This window comes from Pleurodeles waltl, chromosome 6, assembly GCF_031143425.1.
Source record: "Pleurodeles waltl isolate 20211129_DDA chromosome 6, aPleWal1.hap1.20221129, whole genome shotgun sequence".
NCBI lineage: Eukaryota > Metazoa > Chordata > Amphibia > Caudata > Salamandridae > Pleurodeles > Pleurodeles waltl.
In genome coordinates, this window is record NC_090445.1 from 1,070,140,952 (window position 1) to 1,070,156,844 (window position 15,893).

The window sequence follows — 15,893 nt, forward strand, 5'->3', positions numbered from 1 at the left end:
GGCCTTCTCAAAAAGCTCCTTGCACGGCCGGTGACTCCTTTCATTTCTGAAGAGTAGTGAAGCACCGGTGGTGCAAGTGTCTCATTGATAAGCCCCTTGGAGACCTCAACATGTGTACAAAAATTGTACCATGTCCAGAATAAATATGTGTAATGTGTGGCACACAGTACAGTAACGTGCTGTGACAAATATGTTGGCAACATCCATGCAGTCCTAAAGCCAGCACCTCTGGCACATATCTTGACTGACATGTCTGTGTTTGTGGGCATAATTACCATTTCCTAAGACCCACAAACCCATTGCAGCACACATTGGTACGGGTGCATCATTCAACTCATTCTACGTCCTCAACATAACATCAGACACGATAGATAGGATAGATGATGGTGTCTTAATTGTCCCACATGCCATTTTAACTTGGCATTGCACATATCATACCCTCTCACACACAACCCTGGATCTACACATGTGACATACAAGGTGACATTTACTGGCTTCATCAGGGTATTCAAAATGGGAAACCTCACCAATAGTGTAGGATGGAGGTCCACCTTCAAGACATGACAGGAAAATATAGCTTGGTGATTGTTGAACAAAGAAAAGCATGGACAACTGTTACACATTCCACATGTTTAGCTGAGTGACCTAGACAACTTAGTGTTAGGACTGACCAACTGCCATCTACAACATGTCAGTCAGACAGACATAGTTAGCCCACAAAACATGTATAGATATGGGATGCACCCATACATACATGTCTCAGATACATATGTTACAATTTTTTGGGGACAGGATACTGTCAATTAGCAGAAGCTTAGTACTTTTGTAGTAAACTATGTGAAAATGGAGCAACCACTCAGATGCTTAACTCTTTTCAACCCCATACTACCACCACATAACTCCACCATGTGTGTGCCGTATTTAACATATGGCACACCATGGTGCCTGTCAGGTCACTGACGTTGTTAATTATGACATTGTGGTGGCACTTAGCAATCTTTGCATGAATGTGCTAAATCTGCAAAGTGAAATTAGGCATTTTGATAACAATGGAATTGTCATTTAACCAACCTGCCTTAAGCTCGTATTCAAGTTAACTAAAAAAATGGCACAGTGGAACCAAATAGATTTACAGGTTTATTTTTCTTGTGCCACCTACCGCTGGAATACACACGTTGCGTTCTTCAGGCCTGGCATAGGCATCATGTGGCATCAGAGTTTAAAACTTGTATTGTGCAGCTTTTGACATATGGTCCCAGATTTACTAGAAAATGACAGAGCACAGCGATGCGACAAATTTGGCAGTGCTGTGTTCCGTCATTTTCAAAATGCAGGGATGCGCCGTATTTGATAGAATACAACGCACCCCTGTGTTTTGCCCTGTGCTGATGTTAAATTTGCTTCTGAGCACCAACACAGCTACTCTTGCGCCATATTACAAGGATGGCTGCTTTGGGGTGGTGTTTGTTTTTGTGCAGGAAGGAATGTAGCACACACAGAAGTACCAAAGCATAATTTTTAACATTTTTTTATGTGCAGGAAGGGACACCTTCCTGCACAAAAACAATCTTAAATTGCAATTTGATTTTTCTATGTGTGCTGCAGAATGCAGCACCCCTAGAAAGAGCAAAAACAAGGAGAAATGAAAGCATTTCTCCTCGTTGCGCCACTCTAATGCCACTCCTGGGGTGGCGTTAGATTTTAGCACTGCATCAGGTCTATGAAATATCGTAAATCTGAGGCAGCGTCAAAATGCAATGGGTGTTGCTGTGGCACGCCCACAGCACCACCCATCGCACGCCCCTTCTACGCAAAGTGCTGCGTATGAATGGGCCATATTTCCAAGGTGACGTTAAGCCACAACAAGCGGCTTATGCAACCTTGTCAATATGGTGGAAGGCATTGTGCTACTGGAGCATCACTAAAAGTGACCATTCGGGGCCGACAAGGCCTTGTAAATCTGGCCCTCGGTGTGGTAGTACTTGCCTCCATCAGTGGCATTATCTTCCAAAACCATGACACTAATGTTGCAGTAGGAGCCAATTTGTGTTTTTGTGTCACTCTGCGCATACATGACTCAAGGAACACACACACCCATGACTACCAATACTCCACCGTCATGTTTGTCATCACTTAAACATTACTTAGCACATTTACTCAGTTGTGAAGATTACTTAGCACTATTACTCAGTTGTGAAGCCCATGATAGACATGTACTTTTGTGCCTGGGAAACATGAACCCTTTCACCCTTGCAGATGTGTGTACCATTTTTGACATTTCAATATGTATATGCGATACACAAGGTACAAAGAGAGGAGTGTGCAAATTGTCTGCAACCTGTGCATTGCTGACCTCTCATGAATGCAGATTGGTAGAGACACAGAACTTGCTGTCCTCACCCTTTTCATGACATGCTGTAGTTATCCTCATTTCCTGCTGTCATGCACATGCAAATGAGGATTTTCCATGTAAAACGGGTACTTACCAACAGGTTTGCCAACCCAAATCACCATGTGGTCCAGGAGATCCCCTTCACGGGCAATGAGATCTTCCCACCAGTGCTTGAGCTGGTGGTGTGTGCGCTCCACCGAGAAGATTCTACTAAGCTGGAAGAGCACACTGCCCCAGCGTAGCTTCCTTGCCTCTGTAGGGGAGCCCATGAAGACACTGCCACCCAGAAGACACGGCCACCCGTAGTCACCATGTTGGGGAGGTAGTGGAACACCAACCATATTAACCCTCCCAGTTCATCACCACTCATCCTATGTGCCCTTCCCTTCCCTGACATCTTGCAGTTTCCCTCCACTGCAAACCAATTACCCCACAAGAGAATAAAAATAAACCCCACCTAACCTCAAATACCCCAACAAAAGTAACTACCCCAAGAAAGACACCCTACAATACTGACACAATAACAGGACACAATGTGCAATAAATTTACCAAATTTACAAAATGGACAAGGCACAGACAGGATACAGCACAAAGTACTCAAACTCCAACACTCCTCACACCAGCACAAACACCACACAACCTCTCTCAAGCACAGACTACAAGACTGTAAAGTAAAAGTGAAAGTAAATTTACTTTACAGTGTGTGCAGCAAGGAAGACATATTACATCACTTCCTGGGCATATGCGACACATTTTCTGATATAAGTCATTTTTTTTTACGCATGAGGGCTATGTGACGCTTTTTCTATGAAGACTGACAAGGCCTGTCGACTCAGATTAGACGTGCCGGTGCAAGGCATCATTTTTAGTACATGCAATGTTTGAAACAATATGGTATGTTTTTTTTTAATGCATGACGCCCATGCCTGGATTTTTCTAGGAAGGTGACAAAGCATGATGATTTAGAATAGACGTGCAAGGTGCGAGGAGTCATTTCATTGTTTTGAGAGGTATGGAGAAGTACTGTACGCGTTTTTTTTATTTTTACAAATGATGGGCATGTGTGGATTTTAAAGGAAAGGCTGACAGGGCACCCAGATTCACATACCTAGTTACAGGGTCTATGCATCTTTGTTGGTTGTATAGGATGGCAACATGTGTATGCATGTCTATTTCACGGTGTACCGGTAACATAGGAATGTGTTACCATATGTTTGTGGGTGTGGGTGTGTGTGATGCATTTGAAAATTTGCATGTGTATGAAGACTCTTTCCCATATACATGTTTCCACATGTGTACTGAGTGTATATATGAGATGGTACTCATCTTGTGGGTCTACCACATTGCCAAGTCCGAATTCCGACTGTACATTTCACGACACATCATAAGATAGAATGGGCCATGTGCAATACATGTTCGTGCATATGATACCCTTGACAAATCTTTAGCAAAGGATGCTGTTGACTAAGGCTAGGTTATGATACAGTAAGCCATGACAATGTGAGTGCAAGTATGTCCACACTCTGGTGTGTTGTAAGGACCAGACTTCATGATGCAAAGCTGCACATTTAATGTATAGTTCCCCATGCATGCAAAATGTTGGAGATGGTGTGCTGATGTGCAATTGTAGGAATGTATGTGACATGTTTGTGTGTGAAAAGATATGTTTCATGTATGATAAATGATGCATGATGCAGTGGTGTGTTTAGGGCTCAGACACATACCAATTCTCAATTGCAGCATGGATATACAGTATGTAGGCCATTGCCTCAAGGCTGTGTACTCACATCTGTGTCAACTATGTTTCCCAAAGTAGGGGCATTTCTACTGGCCATACATGTTTGTAAGTAATCATGTGACACAAACACATTTTCATATGTAAATGTTTCACTTTTGTCTATACACAGATAGGCGGCACCAAGCCTGGTCCACCTCGGTGGGAGGTGTGCCAAGATTTTGGTATTATGTGTAAATAACATAGACTTGGAATGTACAATGAACCTAACTTTGTTTTAATTGCCAGATTTATATATTTGCATACAATCTGTATAACAGGGCTGCTCTCAGGCAGTGATAGCACCCTAGTCATCAGTGATCCAGGGTCACTTTGTATGCCCACACAGGCCCATTGTTGCAAGTATTGACACAGGTTGACTGTGGTTACCTCAGCTCAGTTCACTGTGCACAAGCAGCAGGCCCCTGACTATGTCAGTAGTCAATGTAGCCTTCTCTGGGGATTGAGGGGGCTTTGAGTGGGGATCTGCCATCCTTATGCTCGATCATCAGCATTGCGATGCACAGTCACCTACAGACATACACCTGCACATTTGCTAAGTATGTTTTGTTACCTTTGGGGTTCTTGATGTCAGGATTGCCCTATCATATACTGAGGACTGCCAGTTTCTTTGTGTAGAACAGGTCTCATCATTTGTTATGGTTTTACACAACTTGACATACATAGGTCACATTATTCCTATGATGCTTGGTTAGGTCATTAATAGATTGTGTATCTGGGTCATGTCTTTAGTCCCAGGGTACAGATACTGTCATTTGTCACTAGTGTCTGTCAGACTTGTTTATGGTAGCCAAGCACATAGTTATAGTCATTGCCAATGTGACTGGAATATGTACTGACCTACACATTCTCTGTGAATTTGTGTCTGGTTTTACATGGAAAGATCATTGTGTTGCACCGTGAGTATTAGTCTATGTGTGTTCCTTCACACACTTTGATGGCATATCTTATCAAGTATGGTTCTACTTCAACATTGCTGGCATAATTTCTGCTGATTAGCCTTATTACCCATCCTCGTCATCAACATTGCCCCTTCATTCATGCACAGCGTACTAATAGGCATATTGATACTCTGGTTGCGCCGGAATTGCATCGTTTTTTTTTACGCAAATCCGACGCAAAACTAACTCCATATTTATACTTTGGCGTTAGACCTGTCTAGCGCCAAAGATCTTGGAGTTTGCGTCATTTTTTAGCGTGAACACCTTCCTTGCATTAATGATATGCAAGGTAGGCGTTCCCGTCTAAAAAATGACTCCGAGGCATGTGCACCGTATTTATACTCCCGGGCATAAATGACGCCCGGGAGTGGGCGGGTCAAAAAAAATGACGTCCAGCCGCTTTAGCGTAATTTTTTAGCGCCTGGTCAGGGCAGACGCTAAGGGACCTGTGGGCTCGGAAGGAGCCCAGAGGTGCCCTCCCATGCCCCCAGGGACACCCCCTGCCACCCTTGCCCACCCCAGGAGGACACCCAAGGATGGAGGGACCCATCCCAGGGAACTTATGGTAAGTTCAGGTATTTTTTTGTTTGTTTTTTTTTGGCATAGGGGTCCTGATTTGTGCCCCCCTACATGCCACTATGCCCAATGACCATGCCCAGGGGACATAAGTCCCCTGGGCATGGCCATTGGGCAATGGGCATGACTCCTGTCTTTGCTAAGACAGGAGTCATGTCAATGGAGGGTGGGAGTCAAATAAAAATGGCGCAACTCGGATTGAGGCAGATTTTTTGCCTCAGACCGACTTGCCCCATTTTTTGACGCCCAAGCTCCATTTTCCCCTACGCCGGCGCTGCCTGGTGTAAGTCATTTTTTTTGACGCACACCAGGCAGCTCCGCCGGCTAACGTCATTCCATAAATAAGGCGCCTGCATGGCGCTTTGGAATGGCGTTAGCCGGCGTTAAATTTTTTGACGCACAACTGCGTTGGCGCTGTTGTGCGCCAAAAAGTATAAATACGGCCCTAAGTACTTGTGTAATTTGTAGATGAACACAGCTTCTTCTACGGGCTAAGTAATAGTATCCCTCCCATTTCCATGCTAGATCATATGACTGCCCCCTACACATCACAGAACACCAGCCACAGCACTTGTGTAGTGTCTGAGTGACCTCCACATGTTGGAATTCAAAGTGACGTAAGGGAGTCTCTCAGTAGTACTACCGCATCATTTATTCTACATGGGCATGCACTTATGTCTGCATTCCACAACCTATGTCACATTCACCATAAATGTATTTTGTTACTGTGATTACTCATGTCAGCTATGAGTAGAGGAGATGTCACATTCAACCTTTCTGTCTCATTCATCACACATACAATTTACAAGGGTCTGTGACTTGTTTGGACATTGCTTGACTTATGTACACAATCCAAACTGGATTGAGTGAGAGACACCAAGGCGGTCACTCTGACCGCGGCGGGCGGCGGTCGCCGCCCGCCATGCGGTTTCCGCCGAATGGCCGCTCCGCGGTCACGAGACAGCGGCGGCCATTCTGGCTTTCCCGCTGGGCCGGCGGGCGACCGCCAAAAGGCCGCCGCCGGCCCAGCGGGAAAGCCCCTGCAACGAGGAAGCCGGCTCCGAATGGAGCCGGCGGAGTTGCAGGGGTGCGACGGGTGCAGTGGCACCCGTCGCGATTTTCACTGTCTGCAAAGCAGACATTGAAAATCTGTATGGGGCCCTGTTAGGGGGCCCCTGCACTGTCCATGCCAGTGGCATGGGCAGTGCAGGGGCCCCCAGGGGCCCCACGACACCCGTTCCCGCCATCCTGGTTCTGGCGGTGAAAACCGCCAGAAACAGGCTGGCAGGAAGGGGGTCGGAATCCCCATGGCGGCGCTGCAAGCAGCGCCGCCATGGAGGATTCCCTGGGACAGGGGAAAACCGGCGGGAAACCGCCGGTTCCCCTTTTCTGACCGCGGCTTTACCGCCGCGGTCAGAATAACCCTGGAAGCACCGCCAGCCTGTTGGCGGTGCTTCCGCTGCCCTCCGCCCTGGCGGTCAGAGACCGCCAGGGTTGGAATGAGGGCCCTAGTCATTTATGTGTTTTGATCCCTCTATGTCATTCTCTCTTGGCCAAACATGTGAGTGCCGCTGAGAAGTATGTTTTCAGTTATCACGTGTGAAAGTGCCATTTAGACTTTGCTTTGTTACCTAGCAGACACACACCAGCCATTGTAGGAAAATTGCTACCCTTTTCCTACCTAGCCCATACATCTGTACAGCAGTATTCACATGTATTTCCAGGAATGTTGCAGGGCTATGTCAAGCCAATACACTTGAGTGATATGTGTGTGTGACAATGCAAATTGTAATTGCTCCAGACTATGCCTACATTCCACCCATACATTCACATGATAGTGCATTCTTTTAATTTGTTTGTTCTTCCTGGCTATGGGGCAGATTCAAGAAAAGTGGAGCTGCACACAGTGCAGCACCACTTTTCTTCCTACCCTTAGCACCCCCCCCTACTGCCACCCTGTTTGTGCTGCATTTAAAAGACAGTGCACCATGGCGCAGGGTAGGGCGCAATTGCGTCAAGGTATTTGATGCTGTTGATGTACTGTTGAAGGTTAATGCCAAACATTTGGCCCTCACCCTGAACAGTACATAGAGGCCCATTGGTACCAATGGTGTTCCCTCTTTTATTTCCTGCTCTGAGCAGACGTTAAAAGTAGCCACAAAATATGACACATTGGAATCTCTTAGATTCTGCTGCACCACTTTGGCACCCTCCCTACTTGGTGTACGCCCCCCTTGCATACATTATGCCTGTTGCAGGATTATGTGGTGCAAGGTGTTACAAAGTGGCGAAATGCATGCATTGCACTGCTTTGCATTTCTGGTGAATCGATTTTGGCCTTGTTGGGCCACGTTAGCATAAGAAATATGGTGCTAATGTTGTGCAGGGAAGTGCTAGGCCCTATTAAACCTGGGCCTATGTTCCAAAGTTGTTTACAACTGTTGTGTTGTAGTCATGTTCTCTGAGGTAGTGATGGTGAGGGTGATAATGAGTGCGCCAAGAGCATTCTGAGTTAAACGGATTTTATTGAAATATTTAAATGGTGAATCTTGGAGTACAGTCTCTATGAGAAAAAGTTGTGCACAATTTGTTCTCTCCTGAGTACTCCAGCAGCAGTGTTTGGTTGTTCCCCCTCCTCCTGCTATGCCCCATCGGCATCATCCTCCTCATAGGGCACATCTACCTGTTCATCCCAGGAGACATTGGTGCATACACAAATGTTATGCAAAATAACACACACAAGGATAATTTTTCAGACAAGGGGTGGTGCATATAAAAACAGACTTTTGTTAGAGCTAGGCAACTGAACCTGGATTTTAGGAGGCCAAATGTCCTCGCCACCACATTCCTGGTCTTTCTGTAGCCTTCAATGTAAGCCCACTCTGCATCAGTTGTAGGATTTCCAAAAGGGGTGATGATTAATGGATGGATGCCGTAACCTTGGTCAGCTGCAAAGGAATGTGAGAAAATGTGCCAGTCATGCATATTTATTACTTACTATGTGCCATGGCACATATTTTATTTAAGTGGAGTGGTGATTCAGACTTGCATCTGATATTGTGTGTGTTCCCGTTTGGATGGATGGTTGCATTGGTGTATGTTGGTGCGCTTTCCTATCATGGGTTGCGCCTCAGGGACCTGGGGATTGTTTTTTAATTTCAGGTCTGACAGTTCACCTATGTGGAATTTGTGTGGTGCTGTCTATATTTGACCCTGTGGCCCTAATTTAGGAGGACCTAGCACCTCCTTGCACCCATTAGCCTCATTTTGATTGAGGCTATTGTGGCCCAACAATGCCAAAATCACAGCAACATGTTTACAAAGTGGCACTATGCATGCAGTATGACACTTATTGACCCTTTGCGCCATATTATGCCTGCGCCAGACATCATGTATGCAGGTGGGGGACATTCCCCTGTTAAGGGGAATGCAGAAATGGTGTAGAGGAATGTAAGAGGTTCCAATGCGTCATTTTCATCAGATACTTGTAACGCCTGCACAGAGCAGGCATTAGAATGGGGTACACAATTGTTTTAAATGGGCCCCTGTATACTGTGCAGGATTTGTGCCAAAAATGTGATACTAATCCTACACAGTCCATCCATGGCATTCATTATATTGACACTATTGCACCTACTGTACACCATGGTAGGCCGTATTCTGAATATGGCGCACACATGATGGCAGTAGGGGTACGCTAAGGGATTCAGGTTAAGTGGCACCGGTTTAGATGCTGCTCCACTTCTCTGACATGTGGCCCTTAGTCCCTTTACTTTAGATAGCAGAATAGTGATGTTATGGAAATGTGTACGTGTTTTGTGTGTTGTGTACAATGTAGCAGGTGTTGCACCCTGTGTGTTACATGTGAATCCCATCCCTTTGCCTGTGAAATACTTCTCTTGCACAAAGTGTTATTGTTGCCAATTGCTGGTTGGCATACGTATGTGCATGAGATTCAAATGCACAGTGTGGCACGGTTGTATGGGATGTATTATGATGTATGCAAGAATTTTCAGACACCTGTAGGATAGGACAAGACATGATGTGTTTTTCTGCAGTGCCCTGCATCACTAGTCAAGCCCTGCTAAGTCCCATGGCTCTTCATTCATATGCATTTCTTGCCTCTCCTAGTACATTGTCAGTAGTTCAGATGCCACAGTCCACTGTTGGTACGCTTGTATCATGGTGAAGAATGTGGGATTTACGGGTATGATTGTTGGTGTGCTGTGAGGTGTCCATTCCTTCACATGATCTTTCATTGATGACGATGTTGTATTTCAATGTGTGCTGCACTATGCACCATACAAGGGAAAGGTGAACACAATGAATATATCTGGTATGTTTTGGTGATATGTAGATGGTGATAGCACCACTGGGTGGCAATTGATATTGGTGCTGGCTGAGGTTTCTACAGCATGGTACATGGTAGATGTACAGTGCCAATATGCGTGGTGTTAGATGGTGGCATGGCTGATGCAATTCACATAACTGAGCAATTCCTTGGTAAGTGTTTTTTGTGAAGGACCTGTATTTTGTTGCCAGCTTTTATATGCAAAGGGGACATTGCTCCACCTATCCGTCATGTAAAGTGCCAGTCAGGTGGTGCCAGGAACTTGTACATGTGGATGTATGTGAGGGTGATGTGCATTGAATGCAGAGTGGTGTGGCATGGGGCATGAGTTGTTGTCTAAACATATGTGTTTCCCTGTCCATGTGTGTTTAGTGTGGTGTATGTATGTATTGTTTGTCCCACAAGTTTGGTGTGTTGTCTGTGTTATGATTTGTATGCTGGATTACCAAGAATAGGCCATTGCAATATTGTCCATCCTGGAATTGTTGGTTGATAGTTGAGTGTCTGAAGATGTAAGCATCATGGACGCTGCTGAATGCTAGGATGCAGGAGAAAATTCTGCCAGATGCTAGGATGGAGGAGAAAGTTCCAGGGTCATCTACAATGGCCTGCACATTGGTAGAGTGTATATGTTTGCGGTTCCTGTAGAGGTGTTCATTGGCAACAGGAGGGACAAGTTGGACATGGATGCAGTCCATTGCAACCAGCACATGCGGGAAGCCAGTTTGATAGATTCCTTACTTGGTCTCCTGCTGCAGTTGCTGGGTGTTGGGAAACCGGATGTTGTGAGGTGCAAGGCGGATGATGGCGTTCAGTACCATAGTAAGACAGGCAGAAAGGGATGGTTGTGATATTCCACCCACTTGTGCAGCAGTGGCCTGGAATGATCCTGAGGCCAGCATGTGTAGGACAGCCAGGATCCTGGTCATGGGTGGTATAGTTGGGTGACTTTCTACTCTTGCTTTGATGTCATGCGCAATGTGGTGGAACAAGTGTACAATGGACCCCCGCTTCAGACAATAGAGTCTGATCACCTCTTCTTCCTTGAGGTCAAGGATGGATGTGCGCTGGTGAAATATCCTCTCCCTCCTTATGCGCTGCCTTTGTGACTGCTGCGGTGGTGGTTGAGGTTGCTGCGGTGGTGCTGGTGGGACTTGGCATTGTCGCTGTCATCTTTTTCTGGTGCTGAACTGTAGCAGTAACAGGTCCATGTTGTTCAGTTTCTTGCCAATGTTCCTTCTGTGTGTTTCCTTTATGTAATAGTAGCTGGGCCTCTTTAAAACGCCTGGTCTGACCAGGCATTAAAACTTTGATACTAATTGGATTTAGCATCATGTTTTGGACCTGGTCCTGTGTGTTTGTCATTTTCCCATCGCCTTGTAAATATGGCCCTGGTGGCCTAGCGTAATTTTTGGGGAGGGAAAGCCTACCTTGCACATCTTTGTTGTAAAACGAGTCAAGGTGAGGGGGCTCTCCCAAAAAATGATGCCAAGTCAGAAATGTCGCTGGGCTGCTACAGCTTCAAATTCTTAATATGGTGCTAGGTTAGCGCCACTTTTGCATAAAAAAAATCTGCAAAGGGGGCGCTAACGTTTCGTAAATCTAGGCCTTATTCTGGAGACAGTTTTGATGACAGCCAGAGCTGAGGAACGTGCCCAGAGCGAGTCAGTCATGAGCATGAAAAGTAATACGAAACAAAAGACTGAAGGACACCAATTACACAGTAAAAAGACGTGTTTCAGAAGTGAATTTTCATTTCCACATGAAGAAGTGTCCCACCATTGGACAGATATGCAAAGACTGTAAGAAGGAGAACTATTTTGTGATGATATGAAAAGCGAAGGAAAAAGTAAGTGCATCATGGTGCAAAGACAAAGGGCCTGATTACAACTTTGGAGGAGGTGTTAATCCGTCCCAAAAGTGACGGTAAATTGACGGATATACCACCAGCCGTATTACGAGTCCATTATATCCTATGGAACTCGTAATACGGCTGGTGGTATATCCGTCACATTTGGGACGGATTAACACCTCCTCCAAAGTTGTAATCAGGCCCAAAATGTCTGCCAGGACGTTCCGAAAGCAACGTTCAATGCATACACACAAGGCCAAGGAGCGACATCAGTTGAGGCAAACAGATACTAAACAAAGTTGATCATCATCTAAATCATAGTCAAACAATTCTTCAACTTCAATAAGTGAAAGTGATGAAAGTGATTGTGTCATGTCGATGTTTACCTCAGAAAAAATTTGCATGTTTTGCACTGGGCATATGTGAAGAAAAATGTCAGTCAAAGAAAAGTCGACATGTCAAAGCAGCAAAGTCATACATACACTGTCCAAAGACTACAGTAAAAGTATATTGATGTTCAATACCTTTCATTATCAGCAGGGGTGTATTAATAAAATTAATGACTGAACAGAAATACAATGAACTGTCCCCATTACAGTGGCTTACACTGTTGAAGCCTAAAGTGTATACTTGGGCTTGATCAATGCCCATGAAGAGTCAAGGTTGGTTTATAGCGACAGTGAAGCATAAGAAAATGAAGGTACAAGCACCGATACATGTGCTTCAAGGTACAGCAGCAAGTGCTTGTTTTTTCATTTTTTACACGGTTCCTGACAAGGGACTGATTTCTCTGAATTGCAACATGAATGTTCATCAAGAAATAGTAAGTCAATTCCCTTTGTTGTTTCATAGTTTTGGAAAGTTAAAAACTATGAAAGTAAAGCTGTAATTAATGAGGATGACCGTTGTGTTGCTCAGAGACATAGACAAATTGATTTTCATTTAGAAGAAACTGTTGAAAAAGAACTTGAATTGTTATTTAAGCATGACATTATTAATTGCTCCACTGGTCCAACACCATGGGTTCCTCTTCTAGTAATAGTGCCCAGAAAGGACAGTGAAGGAGCTGTAGGCATGTGCGTTTACAAGCATCATGCGAAGAAAACAATTGAAGAAGAACGACATCCAGGGCCCCCCACTGCTGACATGATAACGCAATTGAATGGCGCCAAGGTCTTGTCTCAACTTGATTTAAATAAAGGCATGATCAGCAGAAACTTGAAGAAAGCTGCAGGTACTTTATAACATTTGTTACACATATTGGTTTAATTAGATACATGAGACTTAGGCGCACATTACAACCCCGGCGGTAAAAACCGCCCACCGCCACGGCTGCCAAAAGACCATCGCCGCGGCTACCAGCCATCCGCCCTATTATGACGACAGCCGGATCTCTGCCAGAAGGTTGGCGGAAATCCGGCTGTTGCCATGCAGACCCATGATACGGCCTGGCGGTGTTCTGCTGGCGGGCGCTGCTGCTGGTAGCAGTGTCCCATCCCGTCTCCTGCCAGAGGACCCTCTGACAACAGGTAACATGGGTGCTCCGACAGGGAAGGGGGGTGGGGGTGTTGTGTGTGTGGGTGGGTGTGTGTGTGTGTATGTCTGTGCGTGCATGTATGCGGGTGTGTGATGTGTGTTGTATGTGTGTGCATGTATCGATATGTGAGTGTTGTGTTGTGTGAATGCGTGTGTGCTTGTATGTATGTCAGTGTGTGTGGATGTGTGTGTTAATGGATGTATGCATGCGTGGATAAATTTGGAAATGAGTTTGTGTATGCATGTGTTCGTGTGTGAATGAAGGTGCATGCATGTAGTGGGGGGTCTTGGAAGGAGGGGTGTGGGGAGGAATCTGGGAAAGGGGAGGGGGTGGGGAAGACCCTTGTCAGTGACAGGGAAGGGATTCTCTGTCACTGATAGTGCATACCAACATGGTTTTCGTGGCGGTAAGGTTGCCACGAAAACCATGGCTGTAGGCGGGGTCATAATCCCACAGGTGGGCAAGTGACAGCCGCTGGGCTGGAGACTGAAGTCTCCAGCCCAGTGGTCATTACCGCTGTGGCGGTCGGTCTGGCTTTAGCCAAACCGCCAATGTCTTAATAAGGAGAAAAGTACCGCCAGCCTGTTGGCAGTACTTTCCTCCATATTAACGCCGTCCGCTGGGGTCATAATGACCCCCTACGTTTTGGTATGTCATCGGATGAAGAACTTTTGCACTATGTCATTCAACGCATCATACAGCCTATTTTCAATTAATTTAACAACAGCCATGACATATTCGTTTTCAGAGCTACACAGAAGGAGCACGTTAGAGCTCTCACACAAGTATGTCAATTACTCAGTGATGCAGGTTTGACTTTGAATGCAGACAAGTGTATGTTCAACAAGACAAAACTGAAACTCTTTGACCATATAATTTCTAATCGGGGGATGACACCTGACCCTGCAAAAGTACAAACTTTGTCAAATGTTGACTCCCCCCACCCCCAGGATGTTTCAATGCCACATTCTTTTCTTGGCATGGTCAGTCAATGTTCAAGAAACATAAAGGACTTTGCCACTGTTAGCACTCCCTTACAAGAGTTAGCTAAGAATTTTTTTTCTTTTCAATGGTCACAAGAGTGTGACAAAAGTTTCAAGAGAATCAAACTCAACATTGAAAATGCTGCAGAAATTGCATACTTTAATCCAAAGCTTCATACAGAGGTTGTGGTCAAATCTAGCCCAGTCGGGTTAGGCACTATTCTTGCACAACATGTGAGACGCTCAAATAATTAAAGGCATATTGTGGTCATTGCTAGTAGACATTTGTCCGAAACACAGCATGCTTACTCACAACTGGAGAAAGAAAGTTTAACTTTGGTATGGGCTTGTGAACATTTCCATGTATTCCTGTATGGAAAGCCTTTTTTGCTGGTAACTGATCATCATGGTTTGCTGACCATCTTTGGCAATCCAAGAGCCAAGATATCTCCTCACCTTGAAAGATGTGGACTACGATTACAAGAGAATGATTATACAATTGTGCATTGTCTAGGAAAGGATCAGAATCCTGCTGACTACTTTTCAAGATTGCCTATACAAGGTCAGGGTACTCAATCCAAGACCGCTAAGGCCTACATTAATTTCATTGTCAAGTCAAGTACACCAGCTACTGTATTGTTAGCCCAGATTGTTACTGCTATGAGCCATGATAGTGGCCTGCTGAATTTAAAAGATATAATTACACATTGTCATGGAACAAATACACTTGATCTCTCAATAATGATGGGGAATATCAAAAGTATAAAAAAATTCAAAGATAAATTATCCATAACTCAAGAAGGAATTATACATTGAGGATTGAGAATCCTGATTCCAGAGAGTCTGCAACAGAAAGTGATGGAAGTGGCTTATGAAGAACATTGTGGTAAAGTTGTCACAAAGAGAGCTTAGTTTCCACATCTACATAAAAGAGTTGAAAAGGGAGCCAGGGCCTGTCACATATGCAATTGTCTATCAACCATTGTTGCTCAGCATACTTTGAACATGTCAGAGCTCCCTAGACATGCCTTGGAGAGAATAGCCATCGATTTCTTTGGTCCACTTGATAATGGACATCATCTAATGGTGATTGTAGATGAATACTCACATTTTCCTTTGGTTGAAGATTTTTCATCCACAGCTCATGAATCAAAAGCGGGGCCACCCCTCTTCTCCCCAAAGTACATTAACAGGGTATTTCAGGACTATTATGTCTCCATTTATCGGCTAATAGAGGCTGGCCTTCTTATGATGTTTGGCCCATTCTTGGATCGTCTCTCCAGAGCTTCCCTGCAGAAGAAAATGAGATGCTGACGGGCCCCGGTCTCAGTCCTGAAAATTCCAAGTCCAAATGGGTAAGATGCCAGGCCCTGATGGAGTCCTGTGAGAGTTCTATGTGGTGTTCAAAGTCGAACTGGCACCAAGACTAGAAGAAATGTATGCAGAGAATCCTCCTGCCACAACC